The sequence below is a fragment of the Dipodomys merriami genome, unplaced genomic scaffold (assembly GCF_024711535.1).
Source record: "Dipodomys merriami isolate MVZ:Mamm:240054 unplaced genomic scaffold, mDipMer1.0.p SCAF_3, whole genome shotgun sequence".
In the NCBI taxonomy this organism is placed as follows: Eukaryota; Metazoa; Chordata; class Mammalia; order Rodentia; family Heteromyidae; genus Dipodomys; species Dipodomys merriami.
In genome coordinates this window covers 24,290,499-24,301,494 of record NW_027204492.1, presented here as the reverse complement: position 1 = coordinate 24,301,494, position 10,996 = coordinate 24,290,499, and the positions used below count along the sequence as shown (strand labels likewise).

The 10,996-nt window shown below is 45.3% G+C and overlaps 1 pseudogene; it reads right to left on the bottom strand.

Annotated features, from left to right (window-relative positions):
• Positions 1-1,263: 1,263 nt before the first annotated feature.
• Positions 1,264-2,267, bottom strand: LOC138839751 (DNA-directed RNA polymerases I, II, and III subunit RPABC1 pseudogene; annotated as a pseudogene).
• Between the last annotated feature and the right edge of the window lie 8,729 nt (positions 2,268-10,996).

The following is a 10,996-nucleotide window of genomic DNA, read 5'->3' as shown; positions in this document are numbered from 1 at the left end:
TTTTTCTTTTTGCTTATGTGGTGCTGAGGAATTGAACCCAGGGCCTCATGCATGCAAGGCAAGTGCTCTACCACTGAGCCACCTTCCCAGCCCAATTTGCCACAATTTTTTTTAATTTAATTTAATTTTATTTGTGAACATGCCACAATTTTTTAAAGTCAGTTGTGAGGTTGAACTCAGGGCCTACCCTAGGCCCTGTCTCTGAGCTCGTTTTGCTCAAAGGCTAGTGCTCTACCACTTAAAGCTACAGTTCCACTTCTCATTTCCCAGTGGTTTATTGGAGATAAGAATCTCGGGGGGGGGGTGTTGCGGGGCTGAGAAGGTGGCTCAGTGGTAGAGCGCTTGCCTTATATGCCTGAGGCCTTGGGTTGGATTCCTCAGCACCACATAAACAAAAAGAAAAAAGCCGGAAGTAGTGCTCTGGCTCAAGTGGTAGAGCACTAGCCTTGAGCTGAAGAGGCCCAGAGTTCAGGCCCCACAACCAGACCCCCCAAAAAAAGAAAACTGGAAGTGGCGCTGTGGCTCAAGTGGTAGAGCACTTGCTTTGAGCTGAAATGCTGAGGGACAGTGCCCAGGCCCAGAGTTCAAGCCCCATGACCAACCAAAAATAACCCAAAGAACAAAACACACACACACACACACACACACACACACACACACACACACACCAAAAAAGCCAGAAGTGGCACTGTGGCTCAAGTGGTAGAGTGCTAGCCTTGAGCAAAAAAAGCTCAGGGACAGTGCCCAGCCTTGAGTTCAAGTCCCAGGACTAGCCAAAAAAAAATAGGACGGGGGGGGGGGGGGGTCTGGGAATGTGGCTTAGTGGTAGAGTGCTTGCCTAGCATGCATGAAACCCTAGGTTCAATTCCTCAGTACCACATAAACAGAAAAAGCCAGAAGTGGCACTGTGGCTCAAGTGGTAGAGTGCTAGCCTTGAGCAAAAGAAGCTCAGTGACAGTGCCCAGGCCCTGAATTCAAGCCCCAGGACTGGCAAAAAAAAAAAGTCTCAGGGACTTTCCTGCCCAGGCTGGCTTTGAACCATGATACTTAGATCTCAGCCTCCTGAGTAATTAATATTACAGGTGTGAGCCACCAAGCACCTGGCTAACAAGCCTTTTTTTTTTTTTTTTGTCAGTCGTGGGGCTTGAACTCAGGGCTTGGGCACATCCTTGAGCTCTTTTGTTCAAGGCTAGCACTTTACCACTTTGAGCCACAACACCACTTCCTAGTTTTGTTTTGTTTTTTTGCTTTTCAAACTTTTATTTACACAAAATAGTTTTCATTTTTCAAACATGAAACATTCTCTGGTGGTTGAACTCCAAGGGAGGTGTATACCCCAGCCCAGGCACACATGGAGGCTGATTCACTATGATCCAAGGCCACCCGGGTCAGGGAGCTTCCCTGTGGGTTCAGCCTGTGGAGCCAGCGCTGGCCTGTACATGGTCCTGGAGCTATTATTGAACACCAGCTGGCCCCTGGCCCCAGTGGGCCACAGACACCCTCACCGTAGGACACGTAAAAGGAGGTGGTAGCCACGATGGGAGGGAGGTACAGGCAGATCCCTCCAGAGCAGGTGGGGGCATCCATCTTGGAGGAGGCAGAGCTCACATCCATCTGTCCCATCCATTTTGGAGGCTGATGGGGCGCCACTACTGCACCAGGCGGTAAGTGACGTACCTGCGAGCTCACCACCTGCCCTTGCTTTATCCCAAAGTAGTGGGCCACAGGGTCCCCAGCCTGGATCCTGGGCAGCTGGTTTTCTCTAAGTTTATATCGAGCCAGAAGTTCTGTCACCTCCTACATGGTCATGACCACGTGCTCCGGGGCCAGCTCATGCTCCGTGATGTTGGTGAGAAGCTCCTGCTGTAAGAACTGCTCCAGGATGTACTTAGGAGCCATGTCCACCAGAGACTGCTTGGCAGAGGGCGTCATCCCCTGCTGCACCTCGATGAGCACCCGTGTGATGTTCTCCTGCATGCGCTGGCAGTACACCTTGATGGTCTTGATCCCGACCTTGGGCTCCTCTGGGAAGAAGAAAAACATCTGGTCAGTAGGGTCATCATTGTGGGCTACCATCACAGTAAGGTCAGTGCACCGTGGCCGCCCTTCGCTTGGTTTGTCCCCAAACTGGGCTTTGAACTCCTCCAGTGTCTGGACCAGTTCATCCTGGGTCATAGGTAGCCTCGATCGTGGCACAGCTGCATGATAGTCTTGCGGATCTTCCACAGCCGATAGGTTTCCTCCTCGTCGTCCATGTTGCTGCCATGTTTAGCCCCTAGTTTATTTTTTAAAGTCTTCGTAGTTTAAAGATTGTTTTACTGGACATAAGAATCTTGGTTGACATCAACTAATCTGTTTCTGCTTGTCTCAGACATATATTAGTTATTGCAAATAAGGGAAACCATGGGACCTAGGTTTCTTTGGGCCTGGCTTACTTCACTTAATATAATTTTTCCCAAGTCTTTCCATTTCCTAACAAATGGGGCAATGCCATTCTTTCTGATGGAGGCATAGAATTCCATTTTCTTGATCCATTCATCAACTGAGGGGCATCTGGGTTGGTTCCATATCTTAGCTATGGTAAATAATGCTGCAATAAACATAGTTGTGCTGGTAGCTTTATTATGGTCTTGTTTGTGATCATTTGGGCAAATGCCCAAAAGTGGGATTGCTGGGTCACAGGGGAGCTCTATATGGAGTCTTTTGAACCCCAAGATAAAGATTCAAATGGTTTTTCTTTCTTGAGATTGTTTCTAACATATTTATAAGATGATTTCTTTGTTGCTTTGTATGTCCCTCCCCCACAGTATAACCCCTGTTTTCACTGTATCTGATGTTGGTATACTTTGTGGAGGGGAAGGAAAAAAAACAAATTGCTTAAATAGGGATACAGGTGGACCCATTGCAATAATGAGATGTACAAGATGTTATGTCGAAACAACGAACTTTACAACTTTGGCGGGAGGGGGGGTGGGGATGGGAAGGGGAAACAAAGGAGGAGGCACATCCCTTAATATTAAGAGAACAAAGTCATTTAGGGGAAAATGAGGCTTGGTGAAGGCAACTCAGAAATATGGTATTTAAAAACATAGAAGCACTGTCTATGTTTTAAAGAAAAGCAACAGGATACATTCCTTCCTGAGAGAGGCATTGCTAACCCCCAAAATTAACATTTGTTTGGCAGGATGCATGCCTTCCTGAAAAAAATGCTGCCCTAAAACATGAGCAACCTCCTATGGGAAGGGCAGACAACAGGCTGCCTTCCTTATCTCAATGATAAGGATCTGTTTTATGGCATTCTTACCTGGAAGAAATGCCCCAAACATCCATGAACTCAAAAAAAGTTAACCCCAGGAATAAGTACAGTAAGGATAAAACACTCATCTTTGCATAACTTTGAAGTCAGACCCCCTGCATTTACCATAGGAGTTGTGTCTCTCTCCCTCCCTTTGAGAGAACATACTTTGTTATAGTGTGCCTTCTCCTTTCTACTTGCCTGTTTACCTGCTTTTCTGTCTGCTTGCCACTTTACTTACTCAATAAAGCTCTGCCAGGTTTTCTTTTTCTTTTTCTTTTTTTTTTTTGCAGAGAAAATGTAAAAGATTTTATTGAGCGAAAAGTGCTGATGCACCAGGACCGCACCTGGAGTTGGGATCTCAGGAAACAGCTCTGCCAGGTTTTCTTAACCAACTGACTTGTCCAGAAATTTTTAAGTGATTGAAGTCAAGGATCCTAAGTAAAGTTCCGACTTTTAAAAAGAAATTTCACAAAACTTCACCTGCATTCAGTGACAGTTTCACTACTTTCTGGACTTTATTATTTCTAGTGAAAAGCCTTATTGAATTTCTGGTAGTAAACAAATCCATTTTTCCTTCTATTTTCAAGATTGTCTCCTTGAGCACCTGTAATCCTAGCTACACAGGAGGCTGAGGTCTGAGTATCATAGTTTGAAGCCAGCCTGGAGACTGTTATCTCCAATTAACCACGAAAAAGCTGGAAGTGGGTCTGTGGCTCAAGTGGCAGAGCATTAGCCCTGAGGCACAAAAACTGCACACCATCTAGGACTTGAATTCAAGCACCAGAACCAGTAGGCACAAAAAAGGGATTATCCTTTTGCCTTTTATGTTTAGCATTTTTACTGTGATGTGTCTTTTTGTGCTCATACTTGACATTCATTGATTAAATCTTTTTTTTTTTTTTTGCCAGTTCTGGGGCTTGAATTCAGGGCATGGGCACTGTCCCTGAGCTTCTTTTGCTCAAGGCTGGCACTTTACCACTTGAGCCACAGTGCTACTTCTGGTTTCTTTTGTGTATGCGGAATCAAACCCAAGGCTTCATGAATGCTAGGCAAGCACTCTACCACTAAGACACATTCCCAGTCCCTCCTCCAGAGACTCATTTTTTTCCCCTTTTTTTGTCAGTCATGGGGCTTGAACTCTAGGACTAAACACAATCCCTCAGCTCTTCAGCTCAAGCCTAGTGCTCTCCCATTTAAGCCACTGAGCTACTTCCGGTTTTCTTAGTGGTTTATCAGAGATAAGTATCTCACGGATTTTCCTGGATGGGCTGGCTTTGAATTGTGATCCTCAATTTGCAGCCTCCTGAGTAGCTAGGATTACAGGCATGAGCCACTGGCACCCGGCCCTCAGAGACTCTTATTTCCAATAAACAACTGAGAAAAAGCCTTAAGTGCTGCTCAAGTGGTAGAGCTGGTAGAGCACTAGCCTTGAGCATAAAGAAGCTCAGGGAAAACACCTAAGCCCTGAGTTCAAGCCTCAGGACTGGCACAATGAATAAAGAAATAAACTAGATAAGAGCATGAAGAGTAAAAGGTAAAAATGTGGTCAATTAAATAGCAAAAAAAGCTGTACTGGTGGTGTGGCTCAAGTTGTAGAGTGTTAATATGTTTAAGCAGGGAGCAAGAGGATCAAGCTCCAGAATCAGCATTAAAAAAGGGGCAAAAATGGTATTTTTATTGGACAGTCAGAGAAGGCTGTTCTGATAGATAAAACTAGAGCAGAGCCTTAAATGAGGTGAATGGAGCAGCCATGCGTTTATCAGGATAAAGCATTCTACTAAGTAGGTACAAAGCCCTAAGGCTCACACAAGATTGATTCATTTGAGGTACAATGTGACTTATGTGTGTTTGATAAGATCTGAATGGTAATTAGGAGCCTGGTTATATAAGTCAGTGTGGATCATGGAAGAGATTTTGAATTTTATTCTGAGTAGGCTTAAAAGCCACTGGGAGGTTTTCAATAAAGAAATGGCATGTAATATGAAAGATCTTTTAAAAGATTAGTGTAAATTTTCTTTTTAATTTTTCACATGTAAATTTTAGTATATGATCCATTAGACTTTGGATATCCAAGTATACTAAGATTAAGATTTCTTTGGGACATGTTTTTAGTGCAAATATAATTTTTTTGGTCCGATTTAGGGCTTGAACTAGGGACCTGGGCTCTTTTTTTTCAAGGCTCTACCACTTTGAACCACAGTGCCACTTCCAGTTTTCTGGTGGTTAATTGGAGTGTTAGAGTAAATTAGACACTGCCAGAAAACCACATGGACATTGAGGTACAAAGAACAAAGGAAAGGTTTATTGACAGTAAAGGGACCAGCAAGATCCCTTCTCACCAGGTGAGAGGAAGTGAGAAGTGCTGGGTATTGTCTCAGGTGACCTTTCATACCTCTGGGATTTGGGCAATATCGCTGCCATATATGGATATAGCTATCCCAAAGGGGTGATCTCTCAGGGAAAGGTGGTAGGGGCTAGTCATTCGCTGCCTTTACTACATGGGCCTAGTATTGCCTAGGGAAAGAGCATGTTAAGCTGTGAGGGAGGAGGCTTCTGGGCTAACATTCCCCACTCTTTGGTTTAGTAATTGGATGAGAGTGGCACTTAGTTGGGAGCAGGGCCAAGGTCATTTCTTCTGGAGCTGCTTCCTGCTGAGAAAGGGGCAAAGTGGTCAACCTGGGACACTCCACTGGGTACCCTCCTAGGAGCATCTGGTTGATTGACTGGTTGGTGAAAACTCTCATACATCCATAAGGATGTTCTTCATGCACCTGAATGGCCAGGCACAATTAGTATGAGACAAAAATTGCAATTAAGGGACCCAAGATAGGCATGAGCCAGGGAGTAAGCCACTGGAATAGGTCCCATCCCCCTTCATTCTGTTGGATATTTTTCTCAAGTTTTCTGAGATGTTTGACTGGTTCCTTGATGGCATAGCTGCTATCAGTTAGGTCACAGCAGCACATGTTTTAATCTCCTTGCTCACTTGATGATGGAGTAAGAGTAACCAAGGTAGTGTGATTGTCAAGGATAGGAGTGCAGGGGCTGGGGAGGTAGCTTAGTGGTAGAGCGTTTGCCTTGCATGCCTGAGGCTCTGGGTTTGATTCCTTAGCACCACATAAGCAAAAAGAAAAAAAAGCTGGAAGTGGCGCTGTGGCTCAAGTGGTAGCATGCTAGCCTTGAGCTGAAGAGCTGAGGGACAGCGCCCAGGCCCCCCGCCCCAAAAAAAGGATAGCAGTGCAATGGCAGAGGAGGTGTAGTGCGATGGACAAGCTCGGCCGGAGCACTGGGACCTATGGGACAGGGATCTCAGGATAGGTGGGCAAGGAGTCAGTGAAGTGACAAACAGACACAGACTCAAAAGAGTTGCATCTGAGTGTATCTTTATTGAGGAGAATTAATATTTTTATACAGGGTGTGATTGTGACACAGATTGTTTAATTAAGCACGTAATCAATTTTTAAGAAAAGCAAAGCATTGATGGATTACATGAAAATTGATGACTATCCCACCAACTGTTTGAGCTAAGTGGTGCATATTGTTTAATACAATGCGTCATCTATTCAGGGGCTGGGAAGGTGGCTCAGTGGTAGAGTGCTTGCCTTGCATGCATGAGGCCCTGGGTTCGATTCCTCAGTACCACATAAGCAAAAAGAAAAAAGCCAGAAGTGGTGCTGTGACTCAAGTGGTAGAGCGCTAGCCTTGAGCTGAAGAGCTGAGGGACAGTGCCCAGGCCCAGAGTTCAGGCCCCACAACTGGACCCAAAAAACCCAAAAAACCAAAAAAAATGCGTCATCTATTCAGCCTTTTTTTTTTTTTTTTTTTGGATTGGTCATGGGGCCTGAACTCTGGGCCTGGGCGCTGTCCCTCAGCTCTACAGCTCAAGGGTAGTGCTCTACCTCTTGAGCCACAGTGCCACTTCTGGCTTTTTTCTTTTTTCTTATGTGGTGCTGAGGAATCAAACCCAGAGCCTCAGGCATGCAAGGCAAGCACTCTACCACTGAGCCACCTTCCCAGCCCCTCTATTCAGCCTTTTTATGTTTAATAATTAACAAACCTAAGATGGCTGTACTTATATTGTACTCTTTTTATTTTTTCCATATATTTTCAAGTCCCTTTGAAACCATCCTAAAAACCACTTCCAGGTTGTCAGGCATTCTCCATTTTCTATCATTTTAATCCCAATATTTGTTCACATAAATTTCTAATTATTATTTTAAACTATCTTATTGTTGTTTTAATAATAAACACCATAATGGTCTAGATCTACCTAATCTTTTCATAAAATCTAATGAGTTCCAAAATACCCTTTCTCCTTTTACATTAATCCATCTATTTTCATCTTTATAAACTCCTGTATAAGGCAATGGTTCATCGGTCGGCTCAGGAAATGTGATGTCACTAACTTTATATTTTGTGGGAAGCCACCATCTATTCCCTATAACGTAAGCTGGACTAAACTTAGTCATAACTGTTGGGGGAATCTTTTTTTTATTATCAGGGGTCCCTTTTTCTAGAACTCTCTGAGCTTCTGGGATAACTCCTTCTAGCTTAGTTTAATTCATTAATTCTGCTTGTTGTAATATATCTGGAAATTTTAAGTTTCTATATTTACTATGTATGAGCTGCAAAACTGCTTGTGAAGTAGGAGTTTCTGGAGGCAGCGTCACATCAGATGATAGATCGATTGGGGCATTGCCCACATTTAATCTTTGGTCCTAGTCTTTATTATTCAGAGAAGCCATCTCTATTGGACTGGAAAGAAACAACATGCTCTGTTCGCGGATCAATAGAAAAATAGCCAAAACGAGAATAAAGGCAACGAATGTACAGCCAAGAAGAATATAGTAAGAATAAAGGTAAAGGCTATAAAGGTGCAGTCAAGTGTATGGGAAGCCTTGAACCAACACCCCCTTCCTGCAGGCATGCTTCCTTGAAGCTCTTTGTCCAATGCGATCTCTCACGCAGACTCTGCAGGAGGTGGCATGGCAGTGTAGTTAATACTTTTTGCCACTATAAATGCCAAATATATGACACACTTACAGGCTCCTACCAGCAGCCTTGGTATCCCAAGCAAGGAAAAAGTGAAGGCAATGTACAGTTTTCATTCAGCACTAGACCTCTTGTTGTTGAGGCTGGAAGAGCTCCTTGTGGGGTGGTACAACAGCTAGCTGGCTAAGGCAGCTTTGGGAATTATGAAGCAGATTAGCAGGGATATAATTAAGAGTTGCCCCTCTTTAGTTCTATACAGTCACAGATGCAATTCTGAACCTGGGCACAAGTGTTATTTTCTGACATTATAACCCCAGGGGTGCATATCAAAAGCAAAAGCTAGTCCTTCATGTGAAGGCTTTCCCCAATTATAGGAGCCAGCATAGATGGTATTTATATCTGCCGCAGGTTTGCACACCAGAACCAGGCAAGGCCTGAGCACATGTCCCATCTCCAGTTCTGCATCAGACAAAAGTTTGGGACAGGTGAAATCAGATGTAATAATGCATGTGGTCCTGCAAGGACTCTAAGGAGAAGGATTCTCCATATTGATATTTATGTTACCAATATCTGACAGGGGCCAGTCTGGCAGGGCTGCTGTTCCTAAACCCATCCCAAGAGGAAATGGGTTAGATATTACTTGTTTGGGGTGGATAGGATGGCTGATGATGTTGTTTCTACCCTTGGTATTCTTAGTGCCTGGCATTTCTGTGATGTGAGGGTGACTGGATGGCTCCAAGTTGGATTGTCCAGTCTGGTAGATGCAGGAGTCAGAAAGCTGGTTAGGCTGGCAGCACTCTATGTGCCAAGATGAATCCTGTAGGGGGGCAGCCTTGGACCAACAGACAGGGACTCGCACAGGGCCCTTCCCAGGTGGATCTAACATCTCCAGCCCTTTGATATGGAAGAGGACACAGCTTTCTGCTGGCAAAGGGCATTGACATTAGGGGTAAAGGTGGAGATGAGGAGATGTGGTCCCCTCTGGGAGAAGGCAGCAAGCAGCAGCCTGTCCCTTGGTGGTAAATGTGAGTCCTTGAATGAAGTCTAGAAGAAATCTCATGTGGCAGGGGCTGGGCAGTAATAAAAATATTAAGGAACACACAAACAGCAAAAGGAAGGATTTGGGGCAGAAAATTAAAAATTGGATGACTTGGCTAGATTGGCTAATTCTTATCTCCTGCGTACCAGGTAGTCTTGCAGTTAGTGGAAAATGTCCTTTGCTACTTCGGACTCCTGATGACTAGATAGGGAGAGCATGATAGACTGGTCAGGAGGCCTTGGTAGATGTCTGTATTACAGGGTATGTATGGGAGACCCAGGATGCTGCCAAGGTGAATAACCCTGAGTCTACGACTCACCATAAATACAAATAGGTAGCAATATCAAGAATGTAAATTTCTGTCCAATATTAAATGGCAGACAGGTATGGACATTAGATAGACAAACTTCTTAACTTATTTCCATCGACTTCTGAGCTCTGGTTAAATTTGAAAAGGCAGGCACAAAGTGGCTGCTATGACATCATCTCCTCTTACTCCTGCCCACAGTTCCTTGTTGTCAGGACTAGTCTCTTCCTGGGGTGTGGAGCACATGGGCAGCAAAGATGGCGCTGGGAGGGGGTTGAGTGGGCAGACCCCAGTTGATCTTCTGATCAGTACCTAACCAGCCCGTGAAGGCTCAGGTGAATGATAGGGTGTGACCTTGACAGTGATTGGTTCCTCTTCCTCCCTTACCATACCACCCATCCTTTTTGTCTTTAAAAGGGGCTGCTCTCTGTTAATAAATGAGTTTTTCTACCTGCTGGATTTGGCTCCCTGCTGGGTCCGATTGTCTCCTGGGCTGAGGGAGGCTGGGGAACGGGCTAGCGCCGCGCTTACCTTTCCTCGGACCCTGTCCGTCTTTCGTGGGATGGACGAAGACCCAACATCTGGCGCCCAACGTGGGGCACGAAAGGAAAAGATACCGGTCGAGGCTAAGCGGTCTCTTGGGGTAAGTGAAAACCTAAATATGGGTAATGCTATATCACAGAAGGAGGAGGAAGAGGCAACATTAGGCCTAAAAGGAATACAGGAGGACTTGGGAAATGAGAAGGAAAAAGAAAGGGTCAAATCAGATGGAGAACGCACTGAGACGTGCACAGTAGAAGTCAAAATGGGGGTAAAAATTACCCCCTCTGACCCAGCTGATACTGACGGTCCTAGGCCCCCTCCCTATTCCCCCGATTGGAGGGGAGGTACGGCGCCCTACGAGACCTGCAAGAGGGACTTGCAAGACCCAGACCCCTACCAACCTTCATTGGAGGGGCCGAGGGCCGGGAAAGTAACCTACTCAGAGACCTCCTCTGGAAAGGAAGGGCCACCAAAGAGCCCTGGAAAGGAAGGGCCACCCAAGAGCTCAGACTCTCGGCCACAGGATTCGCTTCCCCAAGCATATCCGGTCAATGTGGCATCAGGGGCTAACATGCCCCTGGAATGGTATCCATGGGAAGCTAAGGATCTTAGAGCTCCACAAGGCAGTGGCGGAGGATGGCCCAAACTCTCCCTGGGCCCAGACCCTATTACAAGACATTGCCTATCACCCGTGTGTTCCTAAGGACTAGATGGATGTGGCCAAAGCCGTTCTTACTAGTTCTCAGTTTATTAAATGGTGTGCTTTCTTTAAGGAGGAATGCAGGGTGCGAGCAGAGAGTAACAGGCAGGCTCAACC